This window comes from Pelophylax lessonae (genome assembly GCF_965119305.1).
Source record: "Pelophylax lessonae genome assembly, chromosome: 9".
In the NCBI taxonomy this organism is placed as follows: domain Eukaryota; kingdom Metazoa; phylum Chordata; class Amphibia; order Anura; family Ranidae; genus Pelophylax; species Pelophylax lessonae.
This window is the reverse complement of record NC_138776.1, coordinates 7,527,270-7,546,873: the sequence shown is the minus strand read 5'-3', so window position 1 is coordinate 7,546,873 and position 19,604 is coordinate 7,527,270. Positions and strand designations below refer to the sequence as shown.

Sequence of the window (19,604 nt, the reverse complement as noted above, 5' to 3'; positions counted from 1 at the left end):
TCAGACTGCTTGCCTGATTTGCAAGGGGGTGAGGTGAAAGACGGTTGGACATCGGCTGCAGGTGCCAACTCTGACCTTTCTGCAGTAGACTGGGTGGGAGACAATGTGAAGGAACTGGAGGCACTGTCAGCAGCAAACCAATCTACTATCGCCTCTCTGTGTTCTGGCCTCATCACTTCTAGAGACGTATGATGCCCTACCAAATACTGATGCAGGTTCTGTCTCCTACTAACACTTGAGGAAGGTGTTTCACTTGTGCGTGTAGCTGGCACAGATCGACCACGTCCTCTCCTTGCAACAGGAGCTCTACCAGCAGCACCACGACCCAGGCCACGGCCCCTATTTGACGGTCTCCTCATATTTCTGTAATTTAAGATCTTGCCCTAGAAAGGTGTTTATTGAATAGCGGAACAAAACAACAACGGTATCGCACGGGTGTATCTCACAATCAAATATGCAAACTATGCCGCAATTTAATGTTTTTTACCCCAAAAGGGTGTATATTGAATAGCGGAATAGGATAAAAAACGGTGTATCTCACACGTACAAACACAGACTAGGCCCCGATTAAAAATTTTTTGTACCCTAAAGGGAGGATGAGGAAGAGGAGTAGGAGGAGTTGGGAACAGGAGGCAAACTGAAGCGCCCTGCAATCCTTGGCGGGGAAAGGAGATGCGCCAAACAAATTTAAAAGGTGTATCTCACACGTACCGATACAGACTATGCCGTAATTTAATTTTTTTACACTCCAAAAGGGTGTATATTGAATAGCGGAATAGGAAAAAATTTATAATACGGTGTATCTCACACGTACAAACACAGACTAGGCCCCGATTACAATTTTTGGTAACCTGAAGGCAGGATGAGGAAGAGGAGTAGGAGGAGTTGGGAACAGGAGGCAAACTGAAGCGCCCTGCAATCCTCGGCGGTAGAAGGAGATGCGCCAAACAAATTTAAAAAGGTGTATCTCACATGTGCCGATACAGACTATCCCGCAATTTAATTTTTTACACTCAAACAGGGTGTATATTGAATAGCGGAATAGGACAAATTTTACAAAACGGTGTATCTCACACGTACAAACACAATCTAGGCCCCGATTACAATTTTTTGTACCCTAAAGGCAGGATGAGGAAGAGGAGTAGGAGGAGTTGGGAACAGGAGGCAAACTGAAGCGCCCTGCAATCCTCGGCGGTAGAAGGAGATGCGCCAAACAAATTTAAAAAGGTGTATCTCACATGTACCGATACAGACTATCCCGCAATTTAATTTTTTACACTCAAACAGGGTGTATATTGAATAGCGGAATAGGACAAATTTTACAAAACGGTGTATCTCACACGTACAAACACAATCTAGGCCCCGATTACAATTTTTTGTACCCTAAAGGCAGGATGAGGAAGAGGAGTAGGAGGAGTTGGGAACAGGAGCCAAACTGAAGCGCCCTGCAATCCTCGGCGGTAGAAGGAGATGCGCCAAACAAATTTAAAAAGGTGTATCTCACATGTACCGATACAGACTATCCCGCAATTTAATTTTTTACGCTCAAACAGGGTGTATATTGAATAGCGGAATAGGACAAATTTTACAAAACGGTGTATCTCACACGTACAAACACAATCTAGGCCCCGATTACAATTTTTTGTACCCTAAAGGCAGGATGAGGAGTAGGAGGAGTTCGGAACAGGCAGGAGGCAGACTGAAGCACCCTCAAATCCTCGGCAGTATGAGATGCGCCCCAAAAATTGGAAAGGTGTATCTCACACGTACCGACACAGACTATCCCGCAATTTAATTGTTTATACCCAAAGGTTTTGATTAAATAGCGGAATAGAAAATATGATCAAAAAAAGTGTATGTATCTCACACGTACAGAAGCACACTAGGCCCCAATTACTATTGTTTGTACCCCTAAAGGCAGGATGAGGAGTAGGAGGAGTTTGGAACAGGCAGCACCCTCAAATCTTCAGAAGTATGAGATGAACCCCAAAAACTTGGAAAGGTGTATCTCACACGTAGCAACACAGACTATCCCGCAATTTAACTGATCCCCAAAGGTTCTTATTGAATAGCGGAATAGAAAATATGATCAAAAAAAGTGTATGTATCTCACACATACAGAACCACACTAGGCCCCAATTACTATTGTTTGTACCCCTAAAAGGCTGGATGAGGAGTAGGAGGAGTATGGAACAGGCAGCACCCTCAAATCTTCAGAAGTATGAGATGAACCCCAAAAACTTGGAAAGGTGGATCTCACACGTACCAACACAGACTATCCCGCAATTTAATTGATCCCCAAAGGTTTTTATTGAATAGCGGAATAGAAAATTTGATCAAAAAAAGTGTATGTATCTCACAAGTACAAAACCACACTAGGCCCCAATTACTATTGTTTGTACCCCTAAAGGCAGGATGAGGAGTAGGAGGAGTTTGGAACAGGCAGCACCATCAAATCTTCAGAAATATGAGATGAACCCCAAAAACTTGGAAAGGTGGATCTCACACGTACCAACACAGACTATCCCGCAATTTAATTGATCCCCAAAGGTTTTTATTGAATAGCGGAATAGGAAATATGATCAAAAAAAGTGTATGTATCTCACATGTACAGAAGCACACTAGGCCCCAATTACTATTGTTTGTACCCCTAAAGGCAGGATGAGGAGTAGGAGGAGTTTGGAACAGGCAGCACCCTCAAATCTTCAGAAGTATGAGATGAACCCCCAAAACTTGGAAAGGTGTATCTCACACCATTGTAATAATGAGCTTTGAGATATAAGAATCACGCCAATCAGGTTGCATCTGTTCATGTAAGTTTACTGGATATCATCTTGCGCAAGGACCCCAGCCATGAAGGACTGAAGTCCCTTTCACAATGCAATTACAGCTTTTATACAGTTTTGATCACATACAAGTAAATGGTGGGCATGAGCCCAAATAAGAGATTACACAATACATTCCTTGGTTGAATTGTTGATTATACAGAAAGGGAAAAATGGTCACCCTGACCTATGGAGAAATAAACTAAAGTTCATCCTGTCAACTAGCATGATAGACTATCTATAAGAATAATTATCATTTACTGGAAAAGCCATAATCTAGGCTTATGGGGGATTTAGGGAGTTTTTGCACTTCCAGGAATAAGATAAGTGCTGTTATTCTAAACTATTCTAAGAAATAACTTTGGCCGCACATTTCCTAACATCCTAACAAACAACTTTTGCCACGAGTACATCTGCGCAATATCAGACAGGATTCTGAAAACTAATATATGAAAATATATTTCCAAGACAAGAGGGAACTCTAGACTATCAAATGGATATAACTATATAAGTATATGGCATGGAGATAATTAAGAAAGTCTTTACAAGAATATAATATTTATAAGAATATAATATTGATAATATATTTTCATTTAATTTCTCTTCTCATCTTCACAGTCCCTCCTTTTTCAGAATTCTTCTGTATTTCTCTTTCTTTTAGCAGATTCACACTATTTCTGTGTCTTTAAGTCGGTTTCCAGGCAGGCGGATAACCATCTCATGGGCAGTCCTTACACGAGACTTCGAGAGCTCAAAAGAACTGGCATTAGTACAGGCCTCACAAGCATTTGTAGTCATTTTCATACAGCATTTGCATAGCATTAGTGCACATTTAATAATGAGTATAATTAATACTATGAAACTAACAATATATAATATACCATGCAATATACCTGCAAACCATCCTCCAATACCAGTAAACCAGTTGATAGGATTTAACCAAGAAAGCCAGCTTTCCCATCTACCTTCTATCCACGCAGTTTCGGTATGTTCCTTACGGAAATCTAGCTTCAATTGCTGCGCCCTCTCTACATGTGAAATTATTGCATCTTCAGCCTTCGTATCATTTCCTATGTAGTTGCAGCATGCAGTTCCTACTATGGTACACATTCCTCCCTGGCTTGCAGTAAGGTAATCCGACACCAGCCGTGTTGCAGAACCTCCTTTTTAACCATTTTAGCTCAGTGGCCATGATGATAAAATTCCTGTCATATAAAGCAGTTATATTATCCATTAGATCCATTAGATCAGCTAAGTCTATAATGAAACTAAAGGCCTTTTTTATACAACATCTATTTACCCAAGGTATTGAAAAGATTGGTCTTATTTCCCTATCATGGGACTCAATGTTTGTATCATCATCTTGTTCTAGATCTGGACCTAAATCCTCGGTTACATTAAGTGGGGGTGCTTCAAGGTTAGGCTCGCATTATCTTTGGCGTCCTCATTATCCTCTTTATTTTCCTCATTTTCAATAGTATCATCTCTTTCTTCTTGTCCAGGGGCAACTTGTATTGGAATGTCCTGCTCAGTAAGGGATCTCTTGAAAAAGTGGGCAGGGATTTTATGCAATTGTGTCTCTTTGAATTCATTGTCACTCATGTACCATGTGGCAGGCACAACTCTCCCAAAATAACAAACTCCCATGGAATTTAATGGAATCCATGTATAAGCTTTCTTTCCACACACAAAATAGTATCCCGGGGGAGCGGCACATGCTTTATTATAAGCGTATCCTTGTAGACACATCAATAACTTCAAATTATTCTGGCGTGAGTGTTGGCGATGTGTGAAATCATGCAACTCCTGATATCGATCAGTGCTCCACATAACATCCTTACCATCAAACCAATACCTGACATCTGCATTGTCCATACACTGAGAATCTCCAACTGGCCGATCAGTGTTCTTGAAACCTTTGTCAAGTAATTCGGGTGGGTAAGTGCGGGTAAAGTTAATACATACCGCTGGTGTCCTCATGGGGGCATTGGTAAACAGGAGTAATGAAATGGCCCTGTTAACCATATTAGCACCGATATCGCCAAAGTGCGCACCATCCTCTATCTCAAACAGGGTACTAGGTATACCTAATAAGGGCAAAGTCTTATGCGAGATAGAGGAATGGGTACAGATCCAACATTTAGTGATTTCCAATTTCTTGGCAGCCTGTAGTTGCATGGCCACAAAGGAATCATAAAAGGGTTCTCCCACTTTAGCACTAGCGTGTAGATCCCTCCTTAACCGTCGCTCAGCTTCAGGTTCTGTGGTAATGTGTAGCTTTTTAGTCATTACAGTAGCATTGAAAGAAAAGGTATCATGCGTCTCACCTTTTTTATCATGTGAGTCCATTCATACATCATGACCGTCAGCCACATCAAGGCTCCTCCACCCAGGATAATTCCCCAGAGATGTAGGTCAGCTCTAGGCGCTATGAGATACATCCTTCTGCAATCTTCTGGCTCGAGCCTGAGTCAGTGGTGGGGATGACCTAGGAGGTAAAGGTACAGAAAAGTCTTGGCCTGCAGTACACTGGCTTGTGTGTTTGTTCTGAGTTACCGCTTTCTTACAATGGGAACCATGCACCCAATATTTGTAGTCTTTTAGCTTTACAGCTGTGGGAGACACAAAAATAATCTGGAATGGTCCTTTCCACTTAGGGGACAGAGTAGTCCTGGGGGTGTGATTCTTGATATATACCCACTCTCCAGAATTTAGTCCATGAGTCTTTTCACTTAGGTCCACTGGTTGTCCTGCTTTGGAAAAAGTATCAGAAAACACATTTGTGTTAAAGTCTTAAAGTCACGGTTTCTGATGTTACAGAACCTGTAGGAAGCCTTTTAGGAGGGGGACCAAACAATATATCTTCTCCTTTGGGGTAGTCCTGATAGTTGCTAGGGCTATAGGCAATGCTTCTACCCATGTGCTCTTTCCATTAGTAGTCATTTTGGCCAGATACTTTTTTTTTTACGGTTTGCTTACTGCGTTCCACCATCCTACTAACCTGTGGTCCATATGTGGTATGTAACTGTTGTTTCAGACCTAAGATATCTACTACCTCTATTAGTTTGCTATCAAAGTGTGTACCTCTGTCTGAAGAGAACACAGCTCCCATACCAAACCTAGGAATCAATTGTCTAGTAAGACACTTAATTACTTAACAATATTCGCAAACTAAAAGATACTTGAATCGGCCACAAGGGAGCATATCTGAGAAGTCAATCTGCACAATTTGAAAACGGCTCCTCAGTATGCGGAATGTGTTTCATAGGGGTAGGCACTGGTTTACCCATGTTATGCATTTGACATACATTACATTCCTTAACTTGTTTAGCAGCATATGTGTAAAAACCTGGTGCCCACCACTGTTTGTTCATAATCCCTCCTGTTGAGACATGGCAATGCCCATGGCTCAAGGCCAACAATGAAGGAAAAAGAGTCGGTGGAGCAACCAGTTTATCATTCAACCTCCACAGGCCATCTGGTCCGCAAACAGTTCTTTTTTGTAGACCAAGTGGATCAGTGGGGTGAACTTTCCTGTAGGGCCTTGACAACCCCATGGTCGACTTTAAGATTTGTGACCAAAAATATAGGGACTACTTGTGGCTGACAAGAATGAATAGCTTCTTTTGCATATTTATCACCAAAACATTCCCAACCGATACACTGTCATTAAACCCGGTATGTACTTTACATTTAATTACTGTTACTTTAAGAGGCGATTGGACTGCAAACAACAGTCTGTCAATTAACTCTTTGTATTGAATGGGTGTTCCTGTTGCTATCAGGTAACCCCTTTCCTGCCATAATTGTGCAAAGCTGTGCAATATACCCACAGCGTAAGCAGAATCACTGTAGACATTCACCGTATCTCATTCTGCTAGCTCCAATGCAACACAGAGAGCTGTAATTTCCGCAGCTTGCGCTGACTTAGAATTTAGCAGAATTTCAGTATGCAGTAGTCGGATCTCACCGTTTACTACCACACAGGCAGCTAATGTTAACCCATCAGGTCGTCTGAGGGATGAGCCATCTACCAACAAGTCTGCACATACAGGCAGACCAGCAATGGATTCATCCTGAAAATCAGATGTGGGTTTTGTTACTTCATCAATAAAGGTAGCACAATCATGTATTAGGTATTCAGAATCATCAATTTCCTCACTGTCAGCTTCCGATAGAAAAGTAGCTGGATTCAGAGTCTGGCAGCGCTGAATTTTTAGATTAGAAGCTGATAACAAAATCAAATGACAATGTGCTATCCTTTGTACTGAGAAGTGTTTAGTATAGGCACTATTCAACATAGCCTCCAAATCATGGGGGCACATCAAATAAAAGTGTTGCCTAATACAATGTCTATAGTTTTTTTTCCAACCAGTAGGGCAGACACCGCTACTGCTTTTAGACATCCAGGTAGCCCCCTGGCAACGCTGTCCAATGGGTAACTGTAGTACCCCACTGGGCGATGTCTGGCACAGAAGTGTTGCATTAACACCCCATTCGCATGTCCATTTATTTCTGTGCAAAATAAATAGAAATCTTTGCTATAGTCTGACAAACCAAGACTGGGCACTGTTAGCAAAGATTGCTTGATTTGTTTAAATGCCTCCATAACTGAAGGGGTTAACTCTTCTAAAGTGAATTTATAATTGCTTTTTGTTTGTCTCTTCAACAATTTATGTAGGGGTGCTACACTGCCCCTCTTTGGATCTCCAGTTCTCCCTTTTGGCCTGGGGGACCCCAAATTGGAAATGTACACTATTCCTGACGGGGGATAAGGGGGTTCCGTCACCTGTACTGTAGAAACTGACATTCCCCTGGATTTATGTACCTTTTCTCTAACCTTAGGGATTTGCATTTTCATTATTTTAGTTTTTTCCTTTCTCTCTATTTTTTCCTTAACACTTCACAAGCTATCTGTGCTATGTCAACCAACTCAGGGACAGGTTTAATTCTCCAGCCTGCTATGCGGAGCTCCATTTTCTTTTCTAATCTCAGACAACAATCCACTTACAAAAATATTTATCACTTTAGGTTGTTTTAATGTCATCTTCACTTTCAGTCACCCAATCACTTTGCTTCTATATAGCATCTTTGAATCTATTCCAATAGTTCAACATCTCCTCACCTTCCTTCTAAACAACATCCAATAACATTCACATATCCTGTCCTTTATCAAACATACTTGTTACTCATTTCTTTAGAATTTCATTGTATCAATCTTTGTTTTATACGTATTTTGGCCATGTGCCTGTATCCTCAATATCCCTGATTCATGCATACTTATTTATCTATTGCAAATGTGTTCCATACATACGCATATTTATTTTTTTTATTTTTTTTTTATTTTTTTTTCCCCTCAGGTACTGCACAACCAATCAAAATCCACATATCTATATATGTAGCTTGCTGAGTTTTCTCCATTCACATCAACCTTTTGTACCATTTCTTTTAAGACTCTTGGCAATGTTTGGGAGATCTTCTATAATTGCCCTAATTTCTTGGGGTTTCTAAGGGACATACACTTTCCCTATCCTTGCTATATACTAACCTCCATCACCTATTTTTAAGGGCATTTCTACACCAGGTCAGTTACCTGGACTGAAAAACAAAAAACGAAGATGGCTTTGTCTCCTCGTCCACTAGGACGCAAAAAAAAAAAAAAAACGCATTACTTCACTGTAAAAGTGAGTAGCATTGGATGGTATGGCCATCAGTAAAGATGGCACATCAGATACCACTTGTATGCTAAAATCAGATAAAACTATAAACCTGACCAGAGGTTCCCCTCCTTCAATAGAGGACACCCCTAAAATACCATTCAAAAACTATAATCAGATAAAAAGTTATTCTGATTTAAAACTTTTGGCTCGGTGCCAACAGGGTCCAATGGTCACACTACTTGCAGTAACCCTTTCTGTGCACTAATAAATTCCATAGCTATAACGGGACCGAAAATATTTACTGTTGAACCCTTAATTGGCAAGTAGCCACTCTTCTAAATTTTGCAGCAGAGCTCCCTTTCATACAGGGACTTATGAGCAAAATGTAAATTCTCATTATCTATAATTCTATATATAAAAAATAACCTCAAAGTGTCCTGCCACCTACAGCAAACTACATTTTCCCTGATAAAACTGTTTCTATTACTCTTCCTCATCTACATGTTAAAACAGCTTTTTCTGAACACATTTTATAGGGAGGGCTTCACCTATTTCTTTTTTCCTTCCCGTGCTGCTAGACATTTAATTCCCCCACAATCAGACATTTTAAATAGCAAGTTAAACAAGGCATCAATTTTTAGGCATACTCAGAATAGCCCTCTGGTGGCCACCATTTAGAGGGATCCTCTTCATACGCTTTTTTAGTAATTTTGCACCACTTTACATGATGTTTGAGGGTGTCTGGATCACCACTCACCATCATCTTAACGATGGGTGCACCTGAATGCAATTTAGCAACATTTAAGCCTGTTTTCTTTGCTATTTTTAATACATTTTTGCTTTAGTTTTTGTAAGCCCGAAGTTTTTCATAATGGGCAAAACATTTTTATCAATTAAATTTCCCATTTTCATTTGTTAGTCTCGTTACCACTTAAAATGACAATATTTGGAGTTCCCGGGATCAAGGACTCCATTTCTCTCAACACAACAGCCGTGTACCAGCGGCTTTCAGGACAATATTATAATATCTCACTGTTCTATCTCGTTGGGACGTCTCCCACACGAGTGAATATAGGCTAGCCTTTCTCTGTCTGACTCCCTATTTCAAAGAACACACAGCAGGTCATACAGGCACTGGGGTTTAGGGCAGTACCTGCCCTAATACCACCACATTTGGCCTTTCAGCACCACACACACACCTCAGAAAATAGTTGTACCTGCTAAGAATACGTCCCTTTTTAATAGCTATATTTATATTGTCATTTTCTGGTAGTAAGGAGAGGAGAAAACTATTTCTAACAATAATATTTGCATGCACAATATTCCCCCTTGGTACCATATAATGATTTCAATAACCATACATAAACAGAATGCATTTAAATTCAAAGGAAACGTGTTATCTTTCGTGGCCGCACTCCCTAACCGGCACATCACCACACATCAGACAAAGACAGTGTCAAAATATGAGAAAATAAAAGTTTCTCACCTGAGGCCTCTGTGTTATCCCTCCTGTTGTGTGGTAATCGCCGGCAGCGGGGAGATATCGGACAGAAAGAGACGTCGACGGGTCACCATTGTAATAATGACCTTTGAGATATAAGAATCACGCCAATCAGGTTGCATCTGTTCATGTAAGTTTACTGGATATCATCTTGCGCAAGGACCCCAGCCATGAAGGACTGAAGTCCCTTTCACAACGCAATTACAGCTTTTATACAGTTTTGATCACATACAAGTAAATGGTGGGCATGAGCCCAAATAAGAGATTACACAATACATTCCTTGGTTGAATTGTTGATTATACAGAAAGGGAAAAATGGTCACCCTGACCTATGGAGAAATAAACTAAAGTTCATCCTGTCAACTAGCATGATGGACTATCTATAAGAATAATTATCATTTACTGGAAAAGCCATAATCTAGGCTTATGGGGGATTTAGGGAGTTTTTGCACTTCCAGGAATAAGATAAGTGCTGTTATTCTAAGCTATTCTAAGAAATAACTTTGGCCGCACATTTCTTAACATCCTAACAAACAACTTTTGCCACGAGTACATTTGCGCAATATCAGACAGGATTCTGAAAACTAATATATGAAAATATATTTCTAAGACAAGAGGGAAATCTAGACTATCAAATGGATATAAATATATAAGTATATGGCATGGAGGTAATTAAGAAAGTCTTTACAAGAATATAATATTTATAAAAATATAATATTGATAATATATTTTCATTTAATTTCTCTTCTCATCTTCACAGTACCAACACAGACTATCCCGCAATTTAACTGATCCCCAAGGTTTTTATTGAATAGCGGAATAGAAAATATGATCAAAAAAAGTGTATGTATCTCACACGTACACCACCACACTAGGCCCCAATTACTATTGTTTGTACCCCTAAAAGGCTGGATGAGGAGTAGGAGGAGTTTGGAACAGGCAACACCCTCAAATCTTCAGAAGTATGAGATGAACCCCAAAAACTTGGAAAGGTGGATCTCACACGTACCAACACAGACTATCCCGCAATTTAATTGATCCCCAAAGGTTTTTATTGAATAGCGGAATAGGAAATATGATCAAAAAAAGTGTATGTATCTCACATGTACAGAAGCACACTAGGCCCCAATTACTATTGTTTGTACCCCTAAAAGGCTGGATGAGGAGTAGGAGGAGTATGGAACAGGCAGCACCCTCAAATCTTCAGAAGTATGAGATGAACCCCAAAAACTTGGAAAGGTGTATCTCACACGTACCAACACAGACTATCCCGCAATTTAACTGATCCCCAAATGTTTTTATTGAATAGCGGAATAGAAAATATGATCAAAAAAAGTGTATGTATCTCACACGTACAGTACCAGACTAGGCCCCAATTACTATTGTTTGTACCCCTAAAGGCAGGATGAGGAGTAGGAGGAGTTTGGAACAGGCAGCACCCTCAAATCTTCAGAAGTATGAGATGAACCCCAAAAACTTGGAAAGGTGTATCCCACACGTACCAACACAGACTATCCCGCAATTTAACTGATCCCCAAAGGTTTTTATTGAATAGCGGAATAGAAAATATGATCAAAAAAAGTGTATGTATCTCACACGTACAGAACCACACTAGGCCCCAATTACTATTGTTTGTACCCCTAAAAGGCTGCATGAGGAGTATTAGGAGTTTGGAACAGGCAGCACCCTCAAATCTTCAGAAGTATGAGATGAACCCCAAAAACCCCAAATATCATTCAGCTCTGCTGCAGGCCACAATTTAATTTTTTTTAACCCAAGGCTGTATATTGAATAGTGGAATAGAAAAAAAGTGTATGATTTTTGAAACCACTCAATAATAGCACATGTGAACTGAACACAGCAGTGTATGATCAGTCAGCACAGCACAGCTGAAGGAAAAATGCTGCACACAGTGACTGATAGAAAAATACTTTTCCTGACAGACTCCATGGCAGCCTACATGTGGGTTAGTCCCGCCTCCTCCTACCTCATAGGACCCCACTCCCATAAATTCACTCTGCCCTAGAGACCATGTTCATTTTTTGTCCTCCTCCTGTTGGATGGATATCAAGTCTTACCTCATGAAGATTTTCGGTCTATTTCCTGGTGATTTACACGATCGATTCCAGGCTGAATTCCTGAAGAGTCCAGTACGCCCTAGCTACTAGCGGGGTAGGACACGGGTGTGCAATCCCATGCATTGGAGAAGCATAAAGCCTGGCCACTGGCGGGCAAGCTGAATACGGCCAATCGTCCTAGCTACTAGCGGGAGGCCCATTAATACACCCCGAATTGATGCACTGGAGGTTTTCGTGTCCCAGGTCAGACCGTGGTTCGGAGCGTGCTTGGTAACGTATGGCAGCCTTTTTTTGTATATGTATTTTGTCTTGCGGTGTTTTGGAACGCAGGTGAGTTTCATCTTGCGGCCCCGGCTCTTCCTGTGTCCCAGCGCAGCTTCCGGGTCACCGCTGGGTGTCTAGGGGCGGTGCCAGCGCAGTGGAGTGGCTGTTTCGTGCTCACACATGCGCACGGATGCTGTCTGTCATGGGGGGGGCGGTGACGTCATCATCTGGCGGCAGATTTAAAACTGCTGTCACAGTGGATCACATTGGGATTGTACTGCGGGCATATGCAGCAGCTTCCCTGTGTTTGATCGTTCTCTGCTAGTGGTAAGCTTAATCCTGCTGGATGTCTGTGTGCAGTCTGTGTATGCAGCACTTCCTTATTCCTGTGTTTATTAGTCTTCCTGTTAAAGCGGAGTTCCGGGCACAAAAACAATATTTTTTATTTGTGCCCCTCCGCTAGTTCGAGATCACCTGAAAAGGAATTGGATAGTTATTTTTTTTTTGTTTACTCACCTTTTAATTGAAGATCGTAAATACTCACCTCAGAGTACTTCCTCCCTCGGAGCCGCGGCTCACCCCGTCACTTCCTGACTCGCTATGATTCCTGGGAGTTGAATGTCATCGCTCCCAGGAGTCAATGCAACGGCACCGGCCCCGCTCATCACTTCCGGGCGATGCCGCATTCCCCTGCTAAACAGCTGCTGGGCATGCCCAGAAGCTGTTTAGGAATGCGGCGCCGCACCGGAAGTGACGAGAGGGGCCGGTGCAGGCGCATTCTGGGACAAGAAGACGCGGAAGAAGACACAGAAGAGGACCACGCCGGCTTCAGCTGCCCACAAGAGAGATGGAAACGCTGTGGAAGAAATTTTATAAGTAAGTATTTCTTCTAAAAGGTAAGTGCGAACCGGGACAGATCAGAGGCTAGCCATTGTGGAATGTGCTAGCCCTGACTGTCCCAGGGGTATGTTTATTAAAAAATGACATCTGTGCCCGGAACTCCGCTTTAAGAGCAGTATGGATACTTCACCGCCCCCCAGTGGCCAACCCTTACTCTACAGGTAAGAGTGGTATTATTTTTACCTATCCCTGTACGGTTCAGATTTAGGGCAGTAGGGGTAATTTTTCCCTTTTCTCTTAGCCCTTCTAGGTCTGATAAACAAACTAAAGCACGCGAAGATAAGGACCTTACTAGGTTACAACGTCATCACACTTCTCCTGGCACTAGTCGCCACAAGTCTTCTACCAAACATCACAGGGAAGGCTCCACGGTTGCATCAGCACAAAGACACCCTGATAGAAGATCTTGCTGGGGTTGTGCAGCACGTGTTTCTGATGGCAAATCAATATGCGATGCATGTTTTGCCCATGCCTCTAGAGAAAGGGGGAATGATAACCAGCAGGTGGAATCCCTGTTTAGACGGGTGGTCCAAGAATCCCTACAAAACCTGGAGGTTGACAGCACCTGTAGCCCCTCGGCTGGTATGGCAGACATCCCTGTTAGGGATAGCCTCAGTACTCCCGGCCCTTCTCAGCAGAGCATTTCCGGCTTCAACTCCTCGGATAGTGAGGACGAATCGGATACTCCTGGCACAGGCTTTGATTTTGCCTTGGTCCCTACCCTGGTTAAGGCAGTAAAGGGAGCCCTAAAGTGGGAGGAGCCAGTAGAGTCACCATCTAAACAAAGAAGGTACTTCAAGCACCTTAAGAAAGAGCGCCAAAACTTTCCCTTTTTAGGTGAACTTGGTGAAATTATCTCGGATGAGTGCGGATGTGCAGAGAGGAAAAATTCTCTGGTATCCAAAGTTTCCAGGATGTACCCATTCAAGAGTGAGGATGTGAAGCACCTGGAGTCAGCGCCCCTAGTGGACGCCGCCCTCATGAGATTAGCGAGGCACGTCACTCTTCCACTCAAAGACACAGTGTCTTTTAAAGATGGGCTGGAAAGAAGAATCGACACTGACCTTAAGAAGATTTATGTGTCTGCTGGAATGGCTTGTAAGCCAGCCCTAGCCATTTCAGCTTTATCCAAGGCCATGGAGGCCTGGACAATAGAGGTGGATTCAGATCTAAGGCGTCTGGTGGCCCGAGGCAATGCTCTCTTCAGTGACAGCTAAACAGGCTCTAAAGCTGCGCCCCTGGCTGGCTGATCCTTCCTCCAAGCAGGCTTGGTGCCGTATTCCATTCGAAGGGTCTTCCTTGTTCGGGAACAAGCTGGAGAGCGCTATTTCACGGGCCACGGGCCGTAAGTCGGGGTTCCTCCCGCAGGATCGTCGTCTGCTGGGTCAGAGAAGGACACAGTCCAGACAATCTTCGGATAGAGCGAAGGATGCTCGAAGTTACAGACCTGATCGTGAATTCCGGAAAACATGGAGGAAAAATCCATCTTCAAACCAAAAGGCTTCCAAAGGAGCCTCTTCTAGTAGCCGGGAAGTGGCTAAGTCCTTTTGATGTTGGGCCTGTCCAGACGGTTCAGGTCGGTGCTCGCCTTCTCCGGTTTCGACACGTCTGGGCAGCCTCGATAAAAGATTTTTGGGTCATCAGGACAATCTCTACAGGACACACTTGGTCGTTCTGCAGTCCACCTATCCTCAAGTTCCTTCCCACAGCTCTTCCACGGTCGGAAGAAGAAAGGCAAATCCTTTCGGCATACGTAGATGCGCTGCTGCTTCAAGGCGCAGTCGTTCCAGTACCAGCCAAAGAGAGGTTTCTAGGCCTCTATTCTCCACTCTTCTTAGTAATGAAGAAGAATGGCTCCTGGAGACCGGTCATAGACCTCACACATCTAAACTCCTTTATAAAAAAGGGAAAATTCAAAATGGAGACACTATTGACAATCCGCCAGGCGGTTCAGCCAGGAGATTGGCTTGTGTCAATAGACTTGAAGGATGCATATTTCCATGTGCCTATAGCAACAGAGTTACAGAAATACCTGCGGTTTGCTGTGGATCAACACCATCTTCAGTTTACATGTCTCCCATTCGGGCTCACAACATCTCCTCGAGTATTTTCAAAACTCTTATTGGCTGTGGTAGCCCTGATCAGAATCAAGGGAGTGCGTCTTCACCATTATTTAGACAACTTACTACTTCTGTCGCAAGATCGAGAGCAACTCCTGGTTCACAGAGATCTAGTCACGGCGACTCTTCTCGAGTTCGGCTGGTTGCTAAACTTGGAAAAGAGCCATCTGGAGCCCACACAGGCACTTATCTTTCTCGGCGCTCAATTCAATACAGTCAAGGGCACCATCTCCTTGCCTCTAGAGAAAATCCTGATTATCAGAGACAGAGTACAGCTGGCCATGTCAACATCTCATCTCCGGGTCTCACAGTGCCTTAAAATAATAGGTACTATGGTGGCCACGACACCTATGGTGAAATGGGCTCAATGGAGGATGCGTCCTTTTCAAACAGGATTTCTTCGCCAATGGTGCCCAGGCGACATGGATCATCTGATTTGGATTTCCCCAGTAATGCGGCACAGTCTCCTGTGGTGGTTGCAGAAGAGGAATCTACTCAATTGCCATTCTATCCTTCCCATCTCTTGGGTCACGATAACCACGGACGCAAGCAACACAGGTTGGGGCGCTCACTGCCTATCAGAGATAGCCCAGGGTAAATGGAATCCTCGGTTAGACAGGGAAGTTTCGAACATCCTGGAGCTTCGAGCAGCGTTTCGAGCTCTCCAAGCATTTCATCACCTTACAGTAGGAACATCTGTCCTCCTGAGGCTGGACAATACGACGGCAGTGTCGTATATAAAGCGTCAAGGGGGAACTCGCAGTCACTCTTTATTGAGAGAAGTCGAGCCAATAATGGTCTGGGCTCAGAAATGCTTATCCAACCTCACTGCGGTTTTTCTGCCAGGGACACAGAACATCCAGGCGGATTTTCTATCACGAGTCTCCATGGACAACGAGTGGAGTCTTCATGCCGATGTGTTTCAGTGGCTAAAATCCCTAGGGTTCCTTCCGGAAGTGGATCTGTTCGCTTCCCCGTGCAACTTCAAGTTGGAGAAGTATTACACGAGATTCAAATGCCCACAAGCTTTCGGGGTGGATGCCCTAACAGAGCAGTGGAGGTTTCACAAGGCTTACGCCTTCCCACCAGTTCCAGTCATCCTTCGATTCCTGACGAGACTCAGGTCGGAAGAAGTGGAGGCTCTTGTGATAGCCCCATATTGGCCGAACAGGCCCTGATTTCCGATGCTGCTACAGCTGAGCTTTCGCGAGCCAGTCCCACTACCTTCCAGGCAGGATCTCCTGTCTCAGGGAACGGTGCTACACCCTTGCCCGGCCCATCTGCACCTGATGGCCTGGTTTTTGAAAGGGAAAGGCTGGAGGCATTAGGGTGCCCAAGTGGAGCTATCTCCACACTGTTGAATGCGAGAAGAGCTGGAACAAATAGAGTCTACGAAAGGATATGGAAGAAGTTCATGTCTCATATCTCCGGAAATATGGATGTGCAAGGCACTCCAAAGGTTCAACACATTTTGAGTTTTCTACAATCTGGCCTGGATCTGCCTTTATCAGTCAGTTCTCTTCGAGTTCAAGTGTTAGCTATCTCGGCTTTCACAGGAACATCCTGGGCAAAGCATCCTCTAGTGAGGCAATTTTTCAGAGGAGCTTCTAGGCTCAGACCACAAAGGAAGCCCAGATTCCCTAAGTGGGATCTTCCACTTGTTCTGGATTTCTTTGCAGACCTCAAAAGAGATAACCTGGTTCAACTCTCCATCAAAGAATTGTCTCTTATAGTAGTGTTACTGGTGGCAGTCGCCTCAGCAAAAAGGGTCTCTGAGCTAGGAGCTTTGGGATGCAAAGAACCCTTTTTGTCGTTTTTCCCGGATTGGGTGGTTCTGATTCCCATGTTGGATTTGCATCCAAATGTATCCTCTATTTTTCATGAAAATCAGGAAATTGTCTTGCCAACATTCAAATCCTCTGACTCTGCGACTCATCCACTGGATGTAGGGCAAATTCTGAAACTATATCTGGAAGCCACATCTCATTTCCACCATTCGGATTATTTGTTTGTCCTGTTCTATGGGAAGAATAAAGGCTGGCGTGATTCGTCTAGAACGATCGCATCTTGGATTGTCCAGTCCATTCAATGGGCCTATAGAGCTAAAGGTTGGCTCCCCCGGAGGCGGTGACAGCGCATTCTACAAGAGGAATGTCGACTTCTTGGGCAGCGTTTCGTCATGTGGCTCCTGAAGTTGTATGCAAAGCGGCCTCATGGTCCTCAATTCACACTTTCATGGCTCATTATTGTGTCGAGCCAGCTTCTTTATCATCTGTTGATTTTGGTTTGCGGATACTATCAGTTGAAGGTGCAAATTAAATTTCTTTTGAACAGCAGATTGCCCACCCTGGTGTGTTTGGCTAGTTATTTCCCACACGTAGGCTGCCATGGAGTCTGTCAGGAAAACGGAAAATTTATATCAAATACTTACCGTAATTTTCCTTTCCTGATGGACTCCATGGCAGCCGGAGTCCCCACCCATCTGCCGGAGGAGGCTATTTTATGGAACATAGTCTCTAGGGCAGAGTGAAATTTATGGGAGTGGGGTCCTATGAGGTAGGAGGAGGCGGGACTAACCCACACGAAGGCTGCCATGGAGTCCATCAGGAAAGGAAAATTACGGTAAGTATTTGATATAAATTTTCCTTTTTCTCCCTCCTCCTCAGTGGGCAAAAAAGATTGTGTTCACTGCACCCCAAAAAGATTGTGTTCACAGCAGCCCACACACAGCAAAATGGATGTGGACCACTGACACCTGCCTATCTCCTATCCCACCCCACACAGCAATATCGATTGTAGTTTGTAGAACACACTGACCCTAAAAATCAGCAGACTCTCTCCCTAAAAGGATTGATAAGATGATGATCGTAGATCGGGTGACTGCAAACCCCACCCCACACAGCAATATCGATTGTAGTTTGTAGAACACACTGACCCTAAAAATCAGCAGCAGCCTCGCCCTAAAATGCCTACAACTCGCCCTGCCTAACACACTCCGACCTGTCCCTCAATTCTATCCGGACACAAATGTTTTTTTTCCTGTCTGTCCCTAATCAGCAACCAGCACGTTGATGTGTGCTCTGTCCCTGAACTAAACAGCAGAATGACGCCGCAGCGGCGCTGCCTCGAACTTATAAAGACTTGGTCACATGCTTCAGACGGCCAATCACAGTTACTAATACATTTGTAGGCATGGCTGGGATGGCTTAGGCACACCAGTTAAACGCTTGTTGATTGGCTGTTGAAAGCCCGCCATGAAAAGCGCGCCAATGCATGCAAAACCCGGAAATAAAACGACCGAACACGGATTTTTACCCGAATATACAGTAAAGTTTTCGGGTTCGTGTTCGGGTAACAAAAATCCAATTATTCGGTACGAACACGAATAATACAGTCCGTGTTCGCTCAACTCTAGCCATGACCAGCATAGCACGGATTTGTTACCTTTTAGTTGTACTTGTGGCAAAGTCACATCACTTTAAAACATAAGTAATAAACACAAAACAAATCATTATGCAACCAGTATTCATTCAGTGTTATCAAATGCTTTGCTGATACAGCACTTTTAGGAACATTATTAAAACTAACACAACACAACAATCCATGGATCTCACACACCTCTACACACTAAGGTTGCCCATACACGATACAATTTTCATACAATTTTTCTAAACTTACATTTCATTTTTCCCTTGGGATTCTCCTTACCTTGAGAATTGCCCATTATTCTAAGCTCAGAATATAAAGTGAGATTAGCTGAGTTTGAAGGTTTATATATATATATATATATATATATATATATATATATATATAGGTTAAAGAAACTTAATTTAGTTTTTTCATTTTATATATATATATATATATATATGGATGGTGAGGTCAGTATTTTTAGACTTTACTGGCAAACCTAGTTTTCCAGCTTATGTGGTTTCCTGCATCTTTCTAATCGGATTTATATACACCCAATTTATGGTTTGTTTTTAACTATCCTCGGTGGGCAAGTTTATACCTTCAAGCTCAGCTTAATATCACATACAATCTCCACATACATCTATACAATGGCATGCAATGATATATAAGGACTAAAAATACACTTAAGTGTCTATACAGCAAATATACAATGTTTAGAGGGAAAATTCACTATCACACACAGTATTGCTTTGTAACAGGGCATCAGACCCTGGGGCATCAGACCCCCTATTTTCTTTAGGAATATCAGATTCCTGGGAGGTGCTTACAGTAGCACAAACCGGGTA

The 19,604-nt window shown here is 43.0% G+C and overlaps 1 pseudogene across 1 annotated transcript; it reads right to left on the bottom strand.

The window, feature by feature from the left end:
- Window positions 1-5,246: 5,246 nt before the first annotated feature.
- LOC309564155 lies at window positions 5,247-9,248 on the bottom strand (annotated as a pseudogene). Its single transcript has 3 exons — window positions 9,243-9,248; window positions 6,864-7,033; window positions 5,247-5,959 (listed from the first exon to the last, which is right to left on the bottom strand). The product of its transcript is annotated as an uncharacterized misc_RNA (transcript).
- Window positions 9,249-19,604: the final 10,356 nt, after the last annotated feature.